This window comes from Megalobrama amblycephala, linkage group LG1, assembly GCF_018812025.1.
Source record: "Megalobrama amblycephala isolate DHTTF-2021 linkage group LG1, ASM1881202v1, whole genome shotgun sequence".
NCBI lineage: Eukaryota > Metazoa > Chordata > Actinopteri > Cypriniformes > Xenocyprididae > Megalobrama > Megalobrama amblycephala.
The window spans coordinates 52,113,651-52,131,420 of record NC_063044.1 but is presented as its reverse complement, the minus strand read 5'-3'; the positions used below and the strand labels follow the sequence as shown (position 1 = coordinate 52,131,420).

The 17,770-nt window shown below is 36.8% G+C and overlaps 1 long non-coding RNA gene across 1 annotated transcript; it reads left to right on the top strand.

Annotated features, from left to right (window-relative positions):
• Positions 1–10,710: 10,710 nt before the first annotated feature.
• On the top strand, positions 10,711–15,110 carry LOC125274291. The gene is made up of 3 exons (XR_007186229.1): positions 10,711–11,221; positions 11,766–11,869; positions 14,866–15,110. It is a non-coding gene; the product is annotated as an uncharacterized LOC125274291 (long non-coding RNA).
• Positions 15,111–17,770: the final 2,660 nt, after the last annotated feature.

Genomic DNA, 17,770 nt, shown 5'->3' with positions numbered 1-17,770 from the left:
CAAATCCCGGATGTGTTCTTGATCCGCCCCTTTTATCGAGGATGCATCGAGAGGTGACTTGTGCAGACTTGAGAGAGCCAGGTATCCCAGAATGCATCTCGCACTAACCAGCAAGCGTCAATAGAAAAGGAGAAAACCCGCATAATTTAAACATATTACTGTTATTATGTCATGATATGTAGTTTTAAGAGTTTTTTAGGCGAAAATGTGCAGGTTTAAAGCTCAAATTTGTGGTTTATTGATAAAGATAGCGCCTTTCTGACAATTTGATCTGACGTTGTCGGAGTTGTGAGATCCAGGCGATCACCGGACGCTCAGCGCTCATGTACCCAGCCGAGAGCAGCCTTACCTCGGCTAGTCCTTCTGACGTTTGCCGCTGGCTCCGTTTTGGCTGAGGGCAACGTGACGTTTCATAACTTTATATGGCTATTTAACTTTTGTATCCTAGTAAAGCGCTGATTTTGTACGCTTGACTGAATTGTTTGCTTTATTTCTTATTGTATATTCTTACCTTTTATAATGGGTATTATTGATCATTGAAACTGACATAAAACAAATGGTTTGTTTTGTTATATCCTATTTCATTTAATTTCAGTGAAGATAATCAGAGTATGCACAAATAATATTACATTTAATATTTAGGTATTTTGAGGCAGGGTTGTTTAATATTTCGTTTTGTTATACATATAAGCAGACATTGCAGATAATTAATCACTCGTTGCCTGAGACTATTAATATGTTTTTGTTTGTTTTTTAAATAAAACGAAAAGAGGCAGAGTGTTTTATAACATATTTCGTTTTATTGTTGGCTAAAACATATATTAAAGAGATAACCGAAGCCAGAGCGAGCTGAGTGACGTTATCAAGAACGCTGCTGTTCCATTTGCAGAATCACAGGACTTGTGTTCTCCCGTCCACTGGAGTTTGTTCTCCTGAGTCGAACTTGCCAAGTCCCAACTACCAAGGACGTGAGTCCGAAGTTTGCGAACTTGGTTTTGAGAAACGGCCCATGCCTCTTGGATTCCCCAAATCAAACGTGCGCGCGCAAGTGGGCAGGTCATGTGTGGCAAAAGGGTGGTTGCCATGGTTGCGAGAGAGTGACAGCCGCCTAAGCCAATCCTATGTTTCGTCCCGGATGGAAATAATGAGCTGTGTTTAATACAGATTAAACGGTCTAGAGTCACTCGATTTTTATACTCTTTTTATCAGAGTTCTTACATTTTAATTATGCATGTATATATATAGAAAGTTTAAACAAATTTGGAACAAAATTTCTTACCTACCCTGCCTTTAACAGGTTGGAGTTTGCACACTGAGACACGCGTCTCAGGCGCGCTCGAGCCACGCGGAAAACGCGTGCATGCTAGAAATAGAACCGACGCGTGTTCCAGCAACGGGAGTGTTCTCTGGCTAGAGCGCAGAACAGCGGAGTTTGTATGGACCGAAGTGCATGTCTGAGCTTGTGTTTTGTTGCTTTGACATTGTGGAAAATAGAATAATAGAAACAAAATGTATTAGCATTTTTTACCCATTATTATCAATCTAAATTAATCTCGTTTTTAATTTAACTTAATTTCGTTTTTCTTTATTTAAATTTCGTTTTTTCTTTATTTAAATTTCATTTTTCTTTATATAAATTTCGTTTTTTCTTTATTTAAATTTCGTTTTTCTTTATATAAATCTACCCTTACTTTGCCAATTTGTTAGTCAGAAAAATATTAGACTACCTTAAGAGTATTGCTTAATTTAACAGACCTGTGTGTGTGCGTTTTTATATCACTAGTGCAGTGTCCGTTCTCGGAGCATAAGCCCTGCCCGCGTGAGGTGCGCCGCTTCCCGCTCGCGCTGTTCTGACTGTAGTTTACTAAAAGTTTATTAATTCTGAATGTGTCACGTCTCGCGTGTCCATCTATATTGCACCAAATGCGACACTGCACTGCCTTGTGAAGTCGATTGGATGAACGGTTCTCGAAATAATAAAAATGCAAACGGACATTCAGACACAGATTCCTGCCTTTATTAGAGAGAAAAATATGTTGAGCCCCTCTCTCCGAAGAGTCGATGTTCATTACTACCGAAGCTTCGAAGCTCAAAAAATGGTATTCGGACCAGCCCTAAACTTTTTCCTCTTACAAGGCTATTCCTGAATTCAGTATTATTCTGGGGGCCGGATGGAAATCTCTGGCGGGCCGGATTTGGCCCGCGGGCCGCCAGTTGACGTTGCATGATATATGTGATTGATTATAATTCGTTGTAGTTAATTCACCATATATGTTTAATTCCCCGTTGGGTCGATATATGAACGTCATAAAGCTTTCTGAATTATGATATTCATATTTCATCCATAAATTGATTAATAACTGTACATCGCTACATTTATTTGGTGGAGTATTCGCGAGCATCGTTTTAAACTTGGTTTTTGGTAAAGAGCAAGGTAGAATAATTTGTGTGTGATTTAATGTACATGCGCGCTTTATTCAGTGAGAAGACGCACGAGTCCTCACTCTACGCACCGTTAACAAGCTGCTGTTGTGTCTAAAAACACTGCAGGCCTAGCTTTGGGTGATCGTGAAACTGCAGTTCATTAATATTCAGACTCGTATGCAAAAGGGCGACAGTCTTTTGCAATACAGTTTTAATATTAATTTCCGCTTGAATGAAACGAATTGATCGTCATTAAGCGTGTTCTGAAACGAGATTTTATAGCGAGTTTCCTATTTAATCTCTGCAAAAGGCCTTATCTGCCGCTATTTTAATTGAATTATTTGTGTCGTCCAATGATTCAAAAATAGCGTCTCGCTCCCTTGGTAACTAATTGGACTAGCTACCCAAAATACGTTACCAAATACAAGTCTAATCTGAAAACAGTTTACCTGCTTTATCCGATTTGACTTGTAAAGTTAGAGCTAGTCGAAAAACGCCCTGATCCAGCGTGACTAATAACAGCAGCGAATTATCCTGCAGTTACATTGTTGTGCATTAAAATTTGCGCAAACAGGGGGTCACTAAACCCCGAGTTTCCAAAGTTGTATACTTGTGATAAAAAGTTGCATCAGTCCAGTGAACTGGCACAGAAGAATCCGCCGAGATTTTAAAAAGAGTTTGTATATGTGATATGTGCAGTTAGATCAGTTGAAACGCTAATTTAAAATATCACGGAGGTGGATGCAGTAACGCTGACCAGACGCCAGAGGGCAGTCTGTCCAGGTGGGGCACCCCTCCCTATTTCATTGTTGTGTGGACTCAGTAATGCCACCGTGTGGACGTTCTGAGTTAAAGCTGCTCTCCGTACTTTGAACTGAATTGTCTCCAAATTCCCCCGTGACTACTTCAACGTTGCTGTTATAACTGTTTGTTGATGGTTATGCTTTTCAATCGTTTTCGGAAGGTGGTTTACTTATTTAAATTTGGTTTAAACACGTTTTAAATTTTTAATTTAGATTAAGTTGCCCTTCCAACCAGAGAATTCACTTCCTGGAAGTGCTCCCCCTTGTGGACGGATCCGGAAGTCGATTCCCTGCCATCTGTGTGTCCTTTCCTCTCCTTGGTTCCTTGGGTCACAGATTTATTCTATTCTATTCTATTCTATTTTTATTTTATGTTACTCCATTCTACTTCTTTGGTTTAACTCAGTTTTGTTTGTTCTTCTCCCTCTCTTTCTCTTGAGTTATTATTTTATTTATTTTATTTTATTTTATTTTATTAGTAATTGTTTTTTTTTTTTTTTTTTTTTTTTTGTTATTTATTTTGCTTTATTTACTTCGGAAATTCTTTCCCTTGTATTACTTAATGCTGTATTCTATTCACTCTTAGTCCTGTGTCCTGTATGTTATTGGCTGGCAATAACATACACACACACACCCAAGCCTCCCTTATTTCATACACTTATTTTTAAATTTAATTGAACAACATTCAATTGTAATTTAAGATTAAGTAGTGTCAATCAGTTGGCATTCTGCTTACCAAGAAGCACTCCCCTTTAGGGAATTCACAAATAGGAAAGGCTTTCTCCTCTCTTTGCCCGCATTCTCCACCATTTGTAGCAAATTAGCTCAAAATAAATATGAATAATTAATCATAACTAGTTATAATTAATTATTAATATTTTAATCAGTTAATAAAATTAACTGAATGTAATAAAATTAATATTACAATCAATTAACCTGTTGTTCAATGAACACACAGTGTTAATTGTTTATTAATTCTAAGAAATGTTCATTTCCAGGTTATGGGAAATAACAATCTTATTCTACTAAAAGCCTGTAGTCAGGACCGACATGAATAGGGACTCCTGTATATGAGCGCAAAACACAGACAACCTTACGTGTGACATGAACAAGACTTTATTAACTAGACTAAACACTTAAACTACTCTAACATTCACACACATACATGCATACAGTTTACCAAGAGAGAGAGGGCTAAAGCAGAGTACAGGAAGCAAGAGGTTACAGCATTGTTGTACATTTCAGCAGATCAACAGCCTTGAGCAAACCATCAGTTTAGTTTTAACAGGCCCTTCTTTCAAAGGGGTAAGGATACTCAATGTATCCGATAATGAGACTAAGTTTGATACTTGCATGTCTCTCCAAGTTGAATTAAAACTGTCCTGATGCAATTTGTGGAGGCTTCCGTTGAATCTTTGCTGATATTGTCTTGATGAAAGAGAACCAGTTGGATTCAGAGGATCTTTGGTGAATGGAAGGTCTAGGCCGAGGCCTGGCACAAGCTTGGGGTTCCTTAGAAGCTTCTAGCTTCTTACAGCATCATCTTGACGTCAGCATTTGTCAGTAAAAGAAAAGAAGAGGAGGACGAGCAGGAAGAGAGGGGGTTCCTTGTGATCAGTGAATATAAGGGGTGAAGATGTCACACCCTCTTGAGGTGTCTGAGCCAATAAGGAGTTCCCCTTTCAGAGGGAAGTTTTACGAGTCTTTGTTCTGTAGCAAGATATTAGCATAAGACACTGGATTGGATGAATGAGAGAATAACCTTCTAGCTTCCTATAATTCTAACATGTCACAGAGTTAGTAACATGTAACATAAATTACCAAATAGGAAATTAAAGTTGGAGTCCGTAGATACCAAACATGCTGCCAATGTGATCTCAGTTAACTATACATTTGCAACTATGGAACATTAATACCAAAATAGTTCAAAAGAGAGAATTAATACATAGAATAAAGCCTATAAAAGGAAAGTCATGAGATGGGAAAATTGGATACATGTTTATACATTTCCCAAGTGGTTATATAGAGAATACATAGGATTAAGAGAGTTTATTTGTCCTTCTCAGGAAGAATGAGTCACTAGTCTCTCCAGAATTCTTCTGGATCATAAAAGTACCATATAACGGTAACAGGACACCTAGGTTGGCCTGTGTGCTAGCAACATTGGGATGCTGGTTACAGTTTTAGGGGGATGAGTTCAGAGAACTTTGATAGTGAGAGTGAGTTTATGGGTAATTCATTAAATACAATGAATAATTGTGTGGCTGATTGGTCCAGACGTTACAGCAATGATAACTGACATGATCCATGATATCATGATATTTTTAGTGATATTTGTAAATTGTCTTTCTAAATGTTTCGTTAGCATGTTGCTAATGTACTGTTAAATGTGGTTAAAGTTACCATCGTTTATTACTGTATTAACTGAGACAAGAGCCGTCGCTATTTTCATTTTTAAACACTTGCAGTCTGTATAATTCATAAACACAACTTCATTCTTTATAAGTCTTTCCAACAGTGTAGCATTAGCCGTTAGCCACGGAGCACAGCCTCAAATTCATTCAGAATCAATGTAAACAATATAACAGTATACAATACTCACATAATCCGACGCATACATGCTGCATGCATGATGAACACTTTGTAAAGATCCATTTTGAGGGTTATATTAGCTGTGTGAACTTCTTTTTATGTTGTTTAAGGCAAGCGTGAGCTTTTGGGGCATGGAGCACGAGATTTAAAGGGGCCGCACAGCATAAATCGGCTCATTTATAATGATGCCCCAAAATAGGCAGTTAAAAAAATTAATTTAAAAAAATCTATGGGGTATTTTGAGCTGAAACTTCACAGACACATTCAGGGGACACCTTAGACTTATATTACATCTTTTAAAAACATGTTCTAGGGCACCTTTAAACAGCATATAAATCGAAACTGCCTAAAGTAAATGAATTAAATGTCTATCCAGGAAGTGGTGTAGGATTGTGCAAGCTTTGGGGGTGTTGATGAATATGGTCTACTCTATATATGTTTTGATCATCATTCTGAATCTGATCCGGACATAGTTCTATGACAAAGCTTTTTCTCAGCTTTTTGTGCAAAATGATTTTTTTTAATGAAACTTTAAAAACCCACATTAAAGTGTTGAATAAAAGCTAGAATAAAAGTTTTTTAGAGCAGAGGCTCTGTTTTTTCTTTTGATATTCCGGGGGTCATGAAAGTTTTTCATGAAAATGATCAAAAATGCTGGTGTTGGCATTAGGCAATTTTTTTTTTTTTTTTTTTTTCCCAAAAATGCTTGTGGGGCATTCAGAAATAAGAAAAGAAGTCACTGAATGTGTTCAGTTGAATTCTCAAGCCCTTTGGGGTTTTCTTAAGATTATTTTTCAGGAAATGCTATATTGAAAGTGTTTTTTGTTCTGAGTACAATCTATAAACCTCCTCCTCCTAAACACTTCCTCCTATGTTTTGCTTTATCATTTGTTGTGAATGTTATATTTTACCTTTTTTCTTTTTTTCTTTTTTTTTTTACTGCAATTTTAACCAGAAAGATCACAATTAGATTTGTCCCCTAAATCGCACAGCCTTTGTTGCTCCTGATACCCAGCTTACAGATTTTTGTTTTAAGAACATTCTCCAAATATTCAGTGTTGGCTCTGGGAATGTAAAGTGTCCAGTTTTTTTATGCTAGATGTTGTTTTAAACATTTAAAAGGTATGAATCCTTGTTCCTTAAACATTCTTTCAACTTATTTTGATTTCTAAGAACGTTGATTTGTAACATTCCAAGAACATTAAAATGTCCAGTTTCAATGTTAGTAGAACAGCATATTTCTGCCTGGATGAAGGACCACCACCTTCAACTCAACCTAGCAAAGACAGAACTACTTGTGGTCTCAGCCAACCCAACACTTCATCACAAGCTCTCTATTCAACTTGGTTCGTCAACCATACCTCCTTCCAGAACCGCCAGGAACCTTGAAGTGGTGATGGATGATTGTTTAAGCTTCACAGATCATATTTCTACTCCTGCAGATTTGCCTTGTACAACATTAGGAAGATTAGACCCTTCCTATTGGAGCATTCCACACAAATTCTTGTCCAAGCTCTTGTTCTGCATAAATTCGAGGCTCTAATGTTTGCCTAACAACCACTGGCTCTGCACCACTATACCTAAACTCACTACTTTAGATTTCTGCGCCCTCCAGAAGCAAGTGCCCATTCAAGTCCACTATAAGGAGAAAAATCCTGGAATGTTTTCATCAAAAACTTTAATTTCTTTTCGACTGAAGAAAGAAAGACATGGACATCTTGGATGACATGGGGGTGAGTAAATTATCAGGAAAAGTTTATTTAAAAGTGAACTAATCCTTTAACGTAATAAATTATTGATTGAAAATGTATTTGTTGATCCACAGTAAACTAAAAACATCTGTTTTGCATAATTAGTTTGTCACTAAATGTGAAGTTATTTTTAATGTGTATATCCTAATAATGATATTAAAAAAACATAACAGTTTCCAGTTATGCCACAGAATATTCATGCCCCAGACTGCCGTGAACTCACTCAGGACCGTTTGCGGAGGCTGTCAATTACAGTTAATAATGCTGTTCAGTTTTTCACAGACTGATTGTTTTGCTTCATAAGACCTCAATGTATTGTCAGGAGCTGCGGATATTAATTTGTTTTGTCTCAAATGCATAAAACAGCACAAAACATGCTGTTTGCTATGGTGGATCGATTTGATCCATGATCGACCACTAGGGCTGCTTAAGAAAAGTGTGTATGCGTATTATCTTGACTTGGTAAACCTGGATCAAATTAGAGGGATTGCGTGATCTTCAGTTACCTTTTATGAAACCGCTTATTAGGTTGTTAGGTTCATTCAAGTCAGGTGTTGGAGTTTAATCCCCACTTTTCTTAGCGTCTTTTATGAAACAGCCCTCAGATTGAGTTCTCTTTCGCATCATGTTGCACTTGAACAATTTAAAATTGCTTCAGTTTTTATACTGGCAAGGCTTATAAACGTATACAAATGATAGAATTTTGTGAAGATGCAGCACTGAATTGTCACGAGTGTAACCACAATAAATTTGTTAAGGGTTGTCAAATTTCTACCGCTTGATCATGCCCCATCCTCTAATAATTGGTGTATGTGATTTACTTGAAAACACCTCAAAGGAAAACTGTGTACAAAGACCTCAAAGACATACATGTGTGAAGATGAATAGGAGCCAAAAAAAAAAAACATAATGTGCACATTAAAAAAAAAAAAAAAAAAAGTGTTAACTTGAATTCTTTCACATTTCAATCTGGTTAGTAATAAGTGGTAATGCTGTTTGTGGTGTTGTTTACTCAGATCATGTCTTTTATCTTCACTTCATCTAAGGCTGTGGCTGAAGAAAGTTGTAATTTGTGATCTTATATTTCTCTTTCTTTCAGTGCTTGTTCACAGCAGGTGTTTGAATGATTGAAAGAATGTTTCAGGAACATCATACTTTAAATAACATTCTACTAACATTGAGGAAACTGGACATTTTTATGTTTTTGGAATGTTACAAATCAACATTCCTAGAAAGTTGATTTGTTAATCAAATTAGGTTGAAAGAAGTTCCTCTAACATCAAAAACCTGGACATTTTTTACATTCCCAGAACCAACACTGAATATTTGAAGAATATCTTGGAGAATTTGAAGAGTGCTTAAAACAAAAATCTGTCAGCTGGGTAACAGGAGCAACAAATGCTGCACGATTTAGGGGAGAAAATCTAATTGTGGTCTTTCTGGTTAAAATTGTGGTTAAAAAAAAAAAAAAAAAAAAAAAAGGTAAAACTTAACATTCACAAAAAATGATAAACAAATGAGGTAGTGGGTGCGGTTTATAAACAGGTTTATAGATTGTACTCAGAACAAAAATGCTTTACATTTTATTTCCTGAAAAATAATATTACAAAAATGACAAAAAACCCCAAGGGCTTGAGAATTCAACTGAAGACATTCGGTGACTTCTTTTCTTATCTCTGAATGGCCCACAAGCATTTTTGAAAAAAAAAAAAAAATTGCCTGATGCCAACACCAGCAATTTTTTTTTTTTTTTTTTAAATCATTTTCACAAAACTTTCATGGCCCCCAGAACATCAAAAGAAAGAACAGAGCCTCTGCTTAAAAAAAAAAAAAAAAAAAAAAAAAACTTTTATTCTAGCTTCATGCATTATTTTTTCTTCAACACTTTAACGTAGGTTTTTAAAGTTTCTTTAAAAAAAATCATTTTGCACAAAAAGCTGAGAAAATTGCATTTTTATCATAGAACTACACCCGGATCTGATCCAGAATGATGATCAAAACATATATAGAGTAGACCACACTCATCAACACCCCTGAACAATCCTATACCACTTCCTGGATAGACATTTAATTCAGTAACTTTAGGCAATTTCGATTTAAATGCTGTTTAATGTTCATTATCATGTTATTTTACATATGCATGTACTTACATAAGCTATTGCTTGTTTCTGCTTCTTCTTCCCCTGTGTTTTGATCCGGAGATACTGTACTTGTTCAGAAGATGCGTAATAGCGCCCCCTATGGTATAACAGTAGAAGCACGGAAAGTCAGAAAATTTGTCTATGGCATCAGAAGTGGAAAATGCCAAAACACCACTTTCAAACACAATCTTTCTTTTTCTAGCTCAACTGTCACTGAATGAAACACAGGATTGTGGGATATCAAAGGCATCGATCAGATGAAGGTATCTCAGGAGACAGTAAGTGAAGCTAACATTGGATTCGGATGTGCCTTGATGCCTTCCTATCTTGGAATGCATCCTCCAAAGGGAACATTTTAAATTTTGTTGGCTTTTCACATCATTATTGTCACATTTCTCAGGGTCATTTTTCAGGGTCACATTTCTCAGGGTCGTTTTTTTTTTTTGTACCTCACTTAATACATCTTGACCGATGCCAGATCTTCTAATCGTGATAATTAAACTCTGGCTAATTTGGTTCTTCAAATTAATTTGCAGATTGGATTAAAATATCTGGATTAAATTGTCTGAGATTACTGCACATTCTTGTGTTTCCTGTTGAGGGCAGATGTATCAATACTCGAAACCACGATCATCAATGCAGCGAGTGGCTGCCGTCAAGACAGCAATGTAGTGAAAAAGACACCTGATGAAAAACTTGACAATTTCTGGACCTTCATAAAGAAACAGCCAAGCAACCAAAATGACATAAAAGTTACAGTATAGATAAATGAAATGGACAATGTTAATGTGCACATGATCCCAAATGATTTATATTCACAATTTCTAGTATTTGTAGCCTACAGGTTTTACAGTTTTATTTAAATGATTTGTAAATAATAAGCGCTGTAGTTCTGAGTTCAGGTGAAGTTCAACAAAAATCTGGGAAAGGCTATCATTTCCACTTAGCTTTAAATGATGAAAATGGCCCATGTACTTCAAAAAGAAATAGGAGCATAATAATCATTTCAAACTATTTAGTATGTTATGTAAATTTGTGTTATAGGAACAAAACATTATAGCAACAATCAGTTCAGTACGTGCTGCATAATTCTACAATAATAAGACTTAATCTAGACTTTTGCAGCCAGAAAGAAGGAATTAGTATGGCATGCTTTTTCTTAGCGTCTGTTTCTATGGTGACTCATCAATTCGTCTGTTTTGTTGAGAATGTCTTGTGTGTTCATGGTTAACATACTCTGGGCTGGATAAACTTACTCACGGATGTATTTTTAAATTCCCCATGGCATAAACTATGACAGAAATCAAATTAAAACCCAGGAGGAAGTGGGTGAGGATGACAGGTTCATAGATTGTAATCAGAACAAAAATGCGTTCAGGGAACATTTCCTGAAAAATTGCAATATAAATGTGACTAAAAACCAAGAGCTCTTCAGACTTCAACTGAAGACATCTGAAGATCAGGAGACTTCTTTTCTTAACATACCCAAGCCACGCATAGATCCCATGAGGTGAGACATGACTTTTTTTTTTCTTTTTTTTAGCTGTTTATACACTTCTTTAAATGATTTAGCTTTTTTTTTTTATTAATGTCTTATTGGTGTTCATATAGAGAAATGCACGTTTCATTTGTTCAAGGCTTTGTATTACATGTTAATTTTGAACTAATAAAATGAAGGGTTTGTTCACCCAAAAATGAAAAATTTACTCACACTCGTGACGTTCCAAACTTGTAAGACTTTTTATCTTCGAAACCAAATTTTTTTTTAAAAATTAAACCTGAGAGATTCTGTCCCTGTTCTGTTCTGAGTTTTTTGTACGCTTTTTCATCTTTCGTAAAACAAATCCTTATGAATTTAGCGTTTAGTCCAAATTTTCTGAAGAGAAAACAGATCATATGTAATTTTGTAATTACGTGTATAGATAGCGCAACTCTATCCAGACTGGTTAAGCCTCGCTCATCTCAGGATTGTAAAGATTGTGCATCATTTTAATTGCATGATCCGCACTTATAATGCAGGTAATAATAATAATAATTTTACACATTTGTTTCAGGTATTTCAAAACACAGTGAGCTGTGTGTAAAGGTTTGAAACACAAACAGGGACAAATGTCTTCTGACAGAACTCATGGGCAGTGTCCATCGCCTTCTCCCTCGAGTAAGTGCTTATTTTAAATAAGTAATTACTTCACAACAACTAAAAATGTATATAGTATGAGTGTGTGTAATATGAATGTAATCTGGATGTACTACTTTCTCCATGTTGTTACTGTCATGATGGGACCAGCGTCAGTTGTCGTTTCACCGCCATTTACAAATTCTGTCCTGTCTCATGAGATAGTAGCCTAAAGTGTCCATCGTATCAGAGATTGTCTGATTATAGGGAGATGAGAGGATCTGTATCTCTTAGGCCTACCAATGGAAAAAGCGTAACATCTAAACTTGGATCATGAGACACAGCTCAGCCTATCATACAATGGCAGTGACTTCAGCGGCCAGCAATCAGTGTTATGGCAGTCAGTTTCAGTTTACAGTAGGCCTACACACAGTTTCTCGAGGATCAGCACATTGGTCTTGTTAAGAAGATATACCTTAAGCAACCTCCTAAGGGATAGTTCGGGGAACACGCCTAGTAACGGTACATCTTCAGTTAAGGTCTATCATAGCGCGTTAAGAAACAACGTTATCGGGAAACCCAGCCCAGTTCATTTTCAGTGGGATAGCAAACAGAGGGCAGCTCGAGCAGCGCTTGCCAAGATCCTTCACATAGCACGAAAGATAAAAAGACTACCGAGCGAAAATATACAAAATAAATAAATAAATAAAAATATACAAACAATTGTTAAGTTTTTAGCTCTTGTTTGTAATACAATATTTGTACAGTAAAAATACAGATGTTTTCTTTAGCGGGCATCCTTTGTTACCATGGCAACCAGCTTGAGCTTCAGCACTTCACACGCTTCTCATTCACTTAAAATGCCCTTAAATCGAGCAGTTATTAACTGTTCATTACAGTAGAGGCGAATCTGATATATCTATGCTGCAAGTCATAAGCACTGTGATTTATTTTCAATTATTGATTTCAATAAATAAATACAAATACTTTGATTTGGCATATTGCCCATCTTGTTTTTAGTTATTTATTGACTTATTCGTTATTATTTATTGCCTGTTGTGTACCCAAATGATTACTGCTGGAATCCAGCATTCGATAAGAACAGAAATAAATCAAATAGCTCTTGACAGTGCCTTAACTAGCCTATATAAAATACTGTAGGCTAGGCTATAAAACGAGAGCTAAAAATTTACATTTTTTTAAATGATGCTAATTTTTTGAATATTTTTGCTCGGTAGTCTTTTTATCTTTCATATTTTGAAGTGAAGGATCTTGGCACACGCTGCTGCTCGAGCTGCCCTCCGTCTGCTGTCTGTCCCACTGAAAATGAACTGGGATCTCGTGGTTTTACAGTAGCCTACCAAGTAAAATGCACCCCCTGACCAAGGGTATTGTATATTAATAAAATAAAGTAATAACGAATGAGTAAATACAAACAAGCTGGAATGTGCCAAATCAGCCAAGCCACCAGGATTTCACTTTTCCCAACTGCTCGGGATGGCCAGTCCGAGACTACCTTATATTTAGAACAGTTATTATATATAATATAGTGTCCGAGACTAGGCCTACCTTATATTTAACACAGTTATTATGCATGCAGTGTAAATAAAGCAGTACATCAATGAAATGTTGGTAGTCCGCGGCCACACCCCCGTGCTAATGGTACAGCCCATGGCTCAAATTACAAGACAAAAAATGGAAAAATAGAAAATCGGTTAGATTTCATTTATTCAAATGATTGTTTCTAAAGTCATAATTTAGCAGAGTAAAATTGAAAAAAAAGGGGAAAAATTGGCAAATTTCCATTGATGATCTAACCAAAAAACAAGAAAAATGAACGTCTGGTTTCAATTTTTCATTTTTGCATTTACATTGTGTGGTCTGAAATTTGAATTGTGAAGCGTTACACGGACCCAGTTTGACCATTTGTTACTTTATTTGTTAATTTTTGTTAACCTTAGTTAATAAAAATAGCTGTTCATTTTGTTCATGTTAACTTACAGTGCATTAACTAATTTTAACAAATACAACTAAAAAGAGTTTTAGGTCATTTGACCCATCTCATACTATAACCTCATATCTCTAAACAACAGTGATTAGAGGATAAAGAAAAGAGTACAGGATATGACATGGTTAATTTTTGTATCATTGTAATGTTCAATCATTAACACTTATGGCACTTTTTTCCAAGTCTATTACTGAATTATTGTGCTTTATGAGAGGTAAAAAGAGCTTGAACTACTCTGATAGCTGCAGATTACTGATCACTGTAGTGCGCATAAAACCACATTTAAAGTGGAAGTGAAGTTGCAACTGATTTTTCTCCAGTATTTTGACGTATTTCCAAGTGAAACAGAATATTGAACAGAGGGCAGGGTTTTACTTTAGCCCTCCTCCTCTCCATCTCTCGCTCATAGCAGACTGTTGGAGGAGAGTGGTTAAAGGATTAGTTCACTTTCAAATGAAAATTAGCCCAAGCTTTACTCACCCTCAAGCCATCTTAGGTGTATAAGACTTTCTGATGAATATAATCAGAGAAATATTAATAAATAACCTGACGCATCCGATTATTCTGTATTCAAGTTACGAAGAAAGTATAAACTGGTGTCGTGTCAGTTACACTTTTTCTGTATTGAATAGGGAAGACGTAGGAAATAGCGTAAGCTTTGTGAACTGCAAGTTTCATGAGTTTTACAAAAAATTTTCAGAAGGCGGTCTGGATATAATACATTATATTTTACACAAATGCATTGCTTCGCTTCACAAGGCCTTTATAAATCATGTGTGAGTCCATCATGTGCGAGTTCCCCATACTACCATCCAGCGTGGTATTTGCTTCAGCCATCCATGATTCCCCACATCTGTAATTTTCCATTAATGGAAAGTATCATTGGACTGTCTGCTCACCTGTTTTCTGCCATTACGCTCAGTCCTGCCAATAAAACATCCTGTTCATAGTATCTCTCTGTCCATGTCCCATAACACTGATGATATTTCCATGTCCAGTTTTCCAGTTTCTATTCCTTTAAATGTTGCAGGTGCAGAAGCCTCCAAAGCAGCATCTGCAAATGCAGCAGCAGGAGAAGGCATGGCAAGTCTACAATCACCACTGCTAGCAAATATATGGAAACAATCACCATTAAAATTAACAGTAATAATGGCACTGATAGTTGCAGCAGCTGAAATAATAATAGAAATGGCAGGACCAGCAGTTTTTAACAGAGTTGTAGGACCAGTAGCAGGAGCAGCAACAGGAGCAGGACTATGCATTTTAAGATCACTAAGGGAAGCAGGGGTAAAGAGAAGAAGCATCAATAGTGGGAGCAGCAGCAGCAGCTGGAGGCGTAGCAGGAACAGTAGCAGCAGATATATTGCAAGTATTATCAGGATCACAATCACAAAGAGGATCAACAATAATTGGAACAATGGCAGGAGCGGCAATAATAGCAGTATCAGGACTACATATGCAACTGCTAATAGATACAGTAAAGCGGGTAATTGTTCTAGTAGAAAGAGAAATATCAGCAATACAATGGGGTACAAAAGCAACAAAACTAGCTTCGCTCACATCAACAGTAATAGCAGCTGTGTTGAAAATGTCACAGTCAGCAGCATTAGCTATAGCAGCAGGAGCGGCAGCAGCATCAGATGTAGTGGCAGGAGCATCAGCAGAAGGATCAACAGCATCAGGTGTAGCAGCAACAGTAATCAGAGTACCAAAATCAGCAATAGCAGCTGTGTTGAAGATGTCACAGTCAGCCGCATTGAGTGTAGCAGCAGGAGCGGCAGCAGCATCAGATGTAGTGGCAGGAGCAGAAGCATCAGGTGTAGCAGCAGAAGGATCAACAGCATCAGGTGTAGCAGCAACAGTAACCAGAGTATCAAAACCAGCAATAGCAGCTGTGTTTAAAGTGTTACAGTCAGCAGCATTAGCTATAGCAGCAGGAGTGGCAGCAGCATCAGATTTAGTGGCAGGAGCAGAAGCATCAGGTGTAGCAGCAGAAGGATCAACACTATCAGGTGTAGCAGCAACAGTAATCAGAGTAATAACAGCTCTGTTGAAAATGTTACAGTCAGCAGCATTGAGTGTAGCAGCAGCAACAGCGGCAACAGCATCAGATGTAGCAGCAGGAACAGAAGCATCAGATGTAGTATCAGGTCCAACAGTAAGAGCAGCACCATCAGGTGTAGCTGTAGAAGTGACAGCAGGAGCAGAAGCATGTATTGCAGCAGTATCAAGTCCAACAGCAACAGGATCAGCACCAGGTGAAGCAGCAGTGACAGCAGCAGCAGGAGCAGCAGCAGCATCAGGTGTAGCTGTAGAAGTGACAGCAGGAGCAGCAGCAGAAGCATGTATTGCAGCAGCATCAGGTGAAGCACCAGGTGAAGCAGCAGTGACAGCAGCAGCAGGAGCTGCAGTAGCGGAAATTAATGGAGCACAACAGGAACGACAATCAGAGACACAAGCACCAGTGATGGTAAAAGAGCAGTTTTTACCAAAATAATTGCTTTCACTATTATTAATTATGACATTTACAAATCATCTTTAAAATTATTTAATTCTTTAAAACCAGAAATGAAATATGGAAAATGTGGTTTCTTCCTTTTTTCCATTTTTCCTTATGCACGATTATTATTTTATTAAAAGAAATTATATACAACTTGTTTCTTAATATGTAAAAATGTTCAATTTAATTTCTAGTATTTTTGCATCATACACAGACACTAAAAGCGTCCTAAAAGTAACTAAAGCACTAAACTAAAGCACACTAAAAGCAAGTGTCTTTTCCCATTAATAGAATTACTCGCATCAAAACGGCAAAAAAAGATGATATAGATTAATTCTAATTCTAAATTATTATTATTATTTTTTTACATTTATATTTTAAACTAAACATGATCATTTCTAAAACTTATAGCACTTGTTTAGTGCTCCAACACATCATCGAGTTCCTGCTTGTCTGATCTCGATCCCGTCCCTTTGCTTTTTTGTTTTTGCTTTTTTGTTTTATGAATAAAGGCCAAAACGACATCTAAACTTTAATGTAGTTAATTTTTTTTTCGTCTGGTTAGGTGTTTTATATTTTTCTATATCGAGAAATGGTTTAGGATTAGGATTTGCTTAATAGACTAGCTGTGTCCTGCTGTTCAAATTGAAAATACCTCAACATGAGAAAATTATACCACAATAATATGTAATTTTCATGAAGACAAAATTCCTATGCGCTTTGCCTCAGTGGAGGTTTGATATGAAACATTTCTCAATTCTCATTGAAAGCAATCCATAACGGTCGCGTTTCTGGGACATTAGCGCTTTACTTGGCTTAATCCTACTAACAACAACCAGGGAGAAACTATTTTCTCGCACATTTTCTTGTCATCAACAGCATCTACTGCTAAGACAATGGCAACGTAAAGAGGAAGGACAATATTCAGGGGTGTGATTCTTCCGGAAAAATCCGGAATTCCGGATTTTCCGACCTGAAAATGGTGCTCTTGTAAATCATGCAAAAAAAAAAAAAAAAAAGGGTCAGGGTCAGGGTTGCGGCGGTTGCAATGGGTCGAGTATTGGTAAACATAATGACCGCTCACCGCTGTCAACGTTTTTTGTGCCTCTGATTCATGTCGTCATGTCACTCCGCAAGTAGTCCAATCATTTGTCACGATTGAAGTTCAAAGTGTACGCGCACCGTTATGAATGCGCACACACCCAACCGCGCCCAACCATCTACTCACGTGAATAGCTTCAGTGAACACGGATGATTCAGGTAAGCAAATCCAATATATTCTCTTTCATTTTTATATGCAGGTCTAGTAAAATTTAACCAATCTATTGATCATTTTTGTCATGATTCCATAACATTAATGTTAAACGATTCTGGGCTAATTTAGCTAAGTAATGGCAAGGCTGCCAACTTACGCAATTGACCCAATTCTCACGAT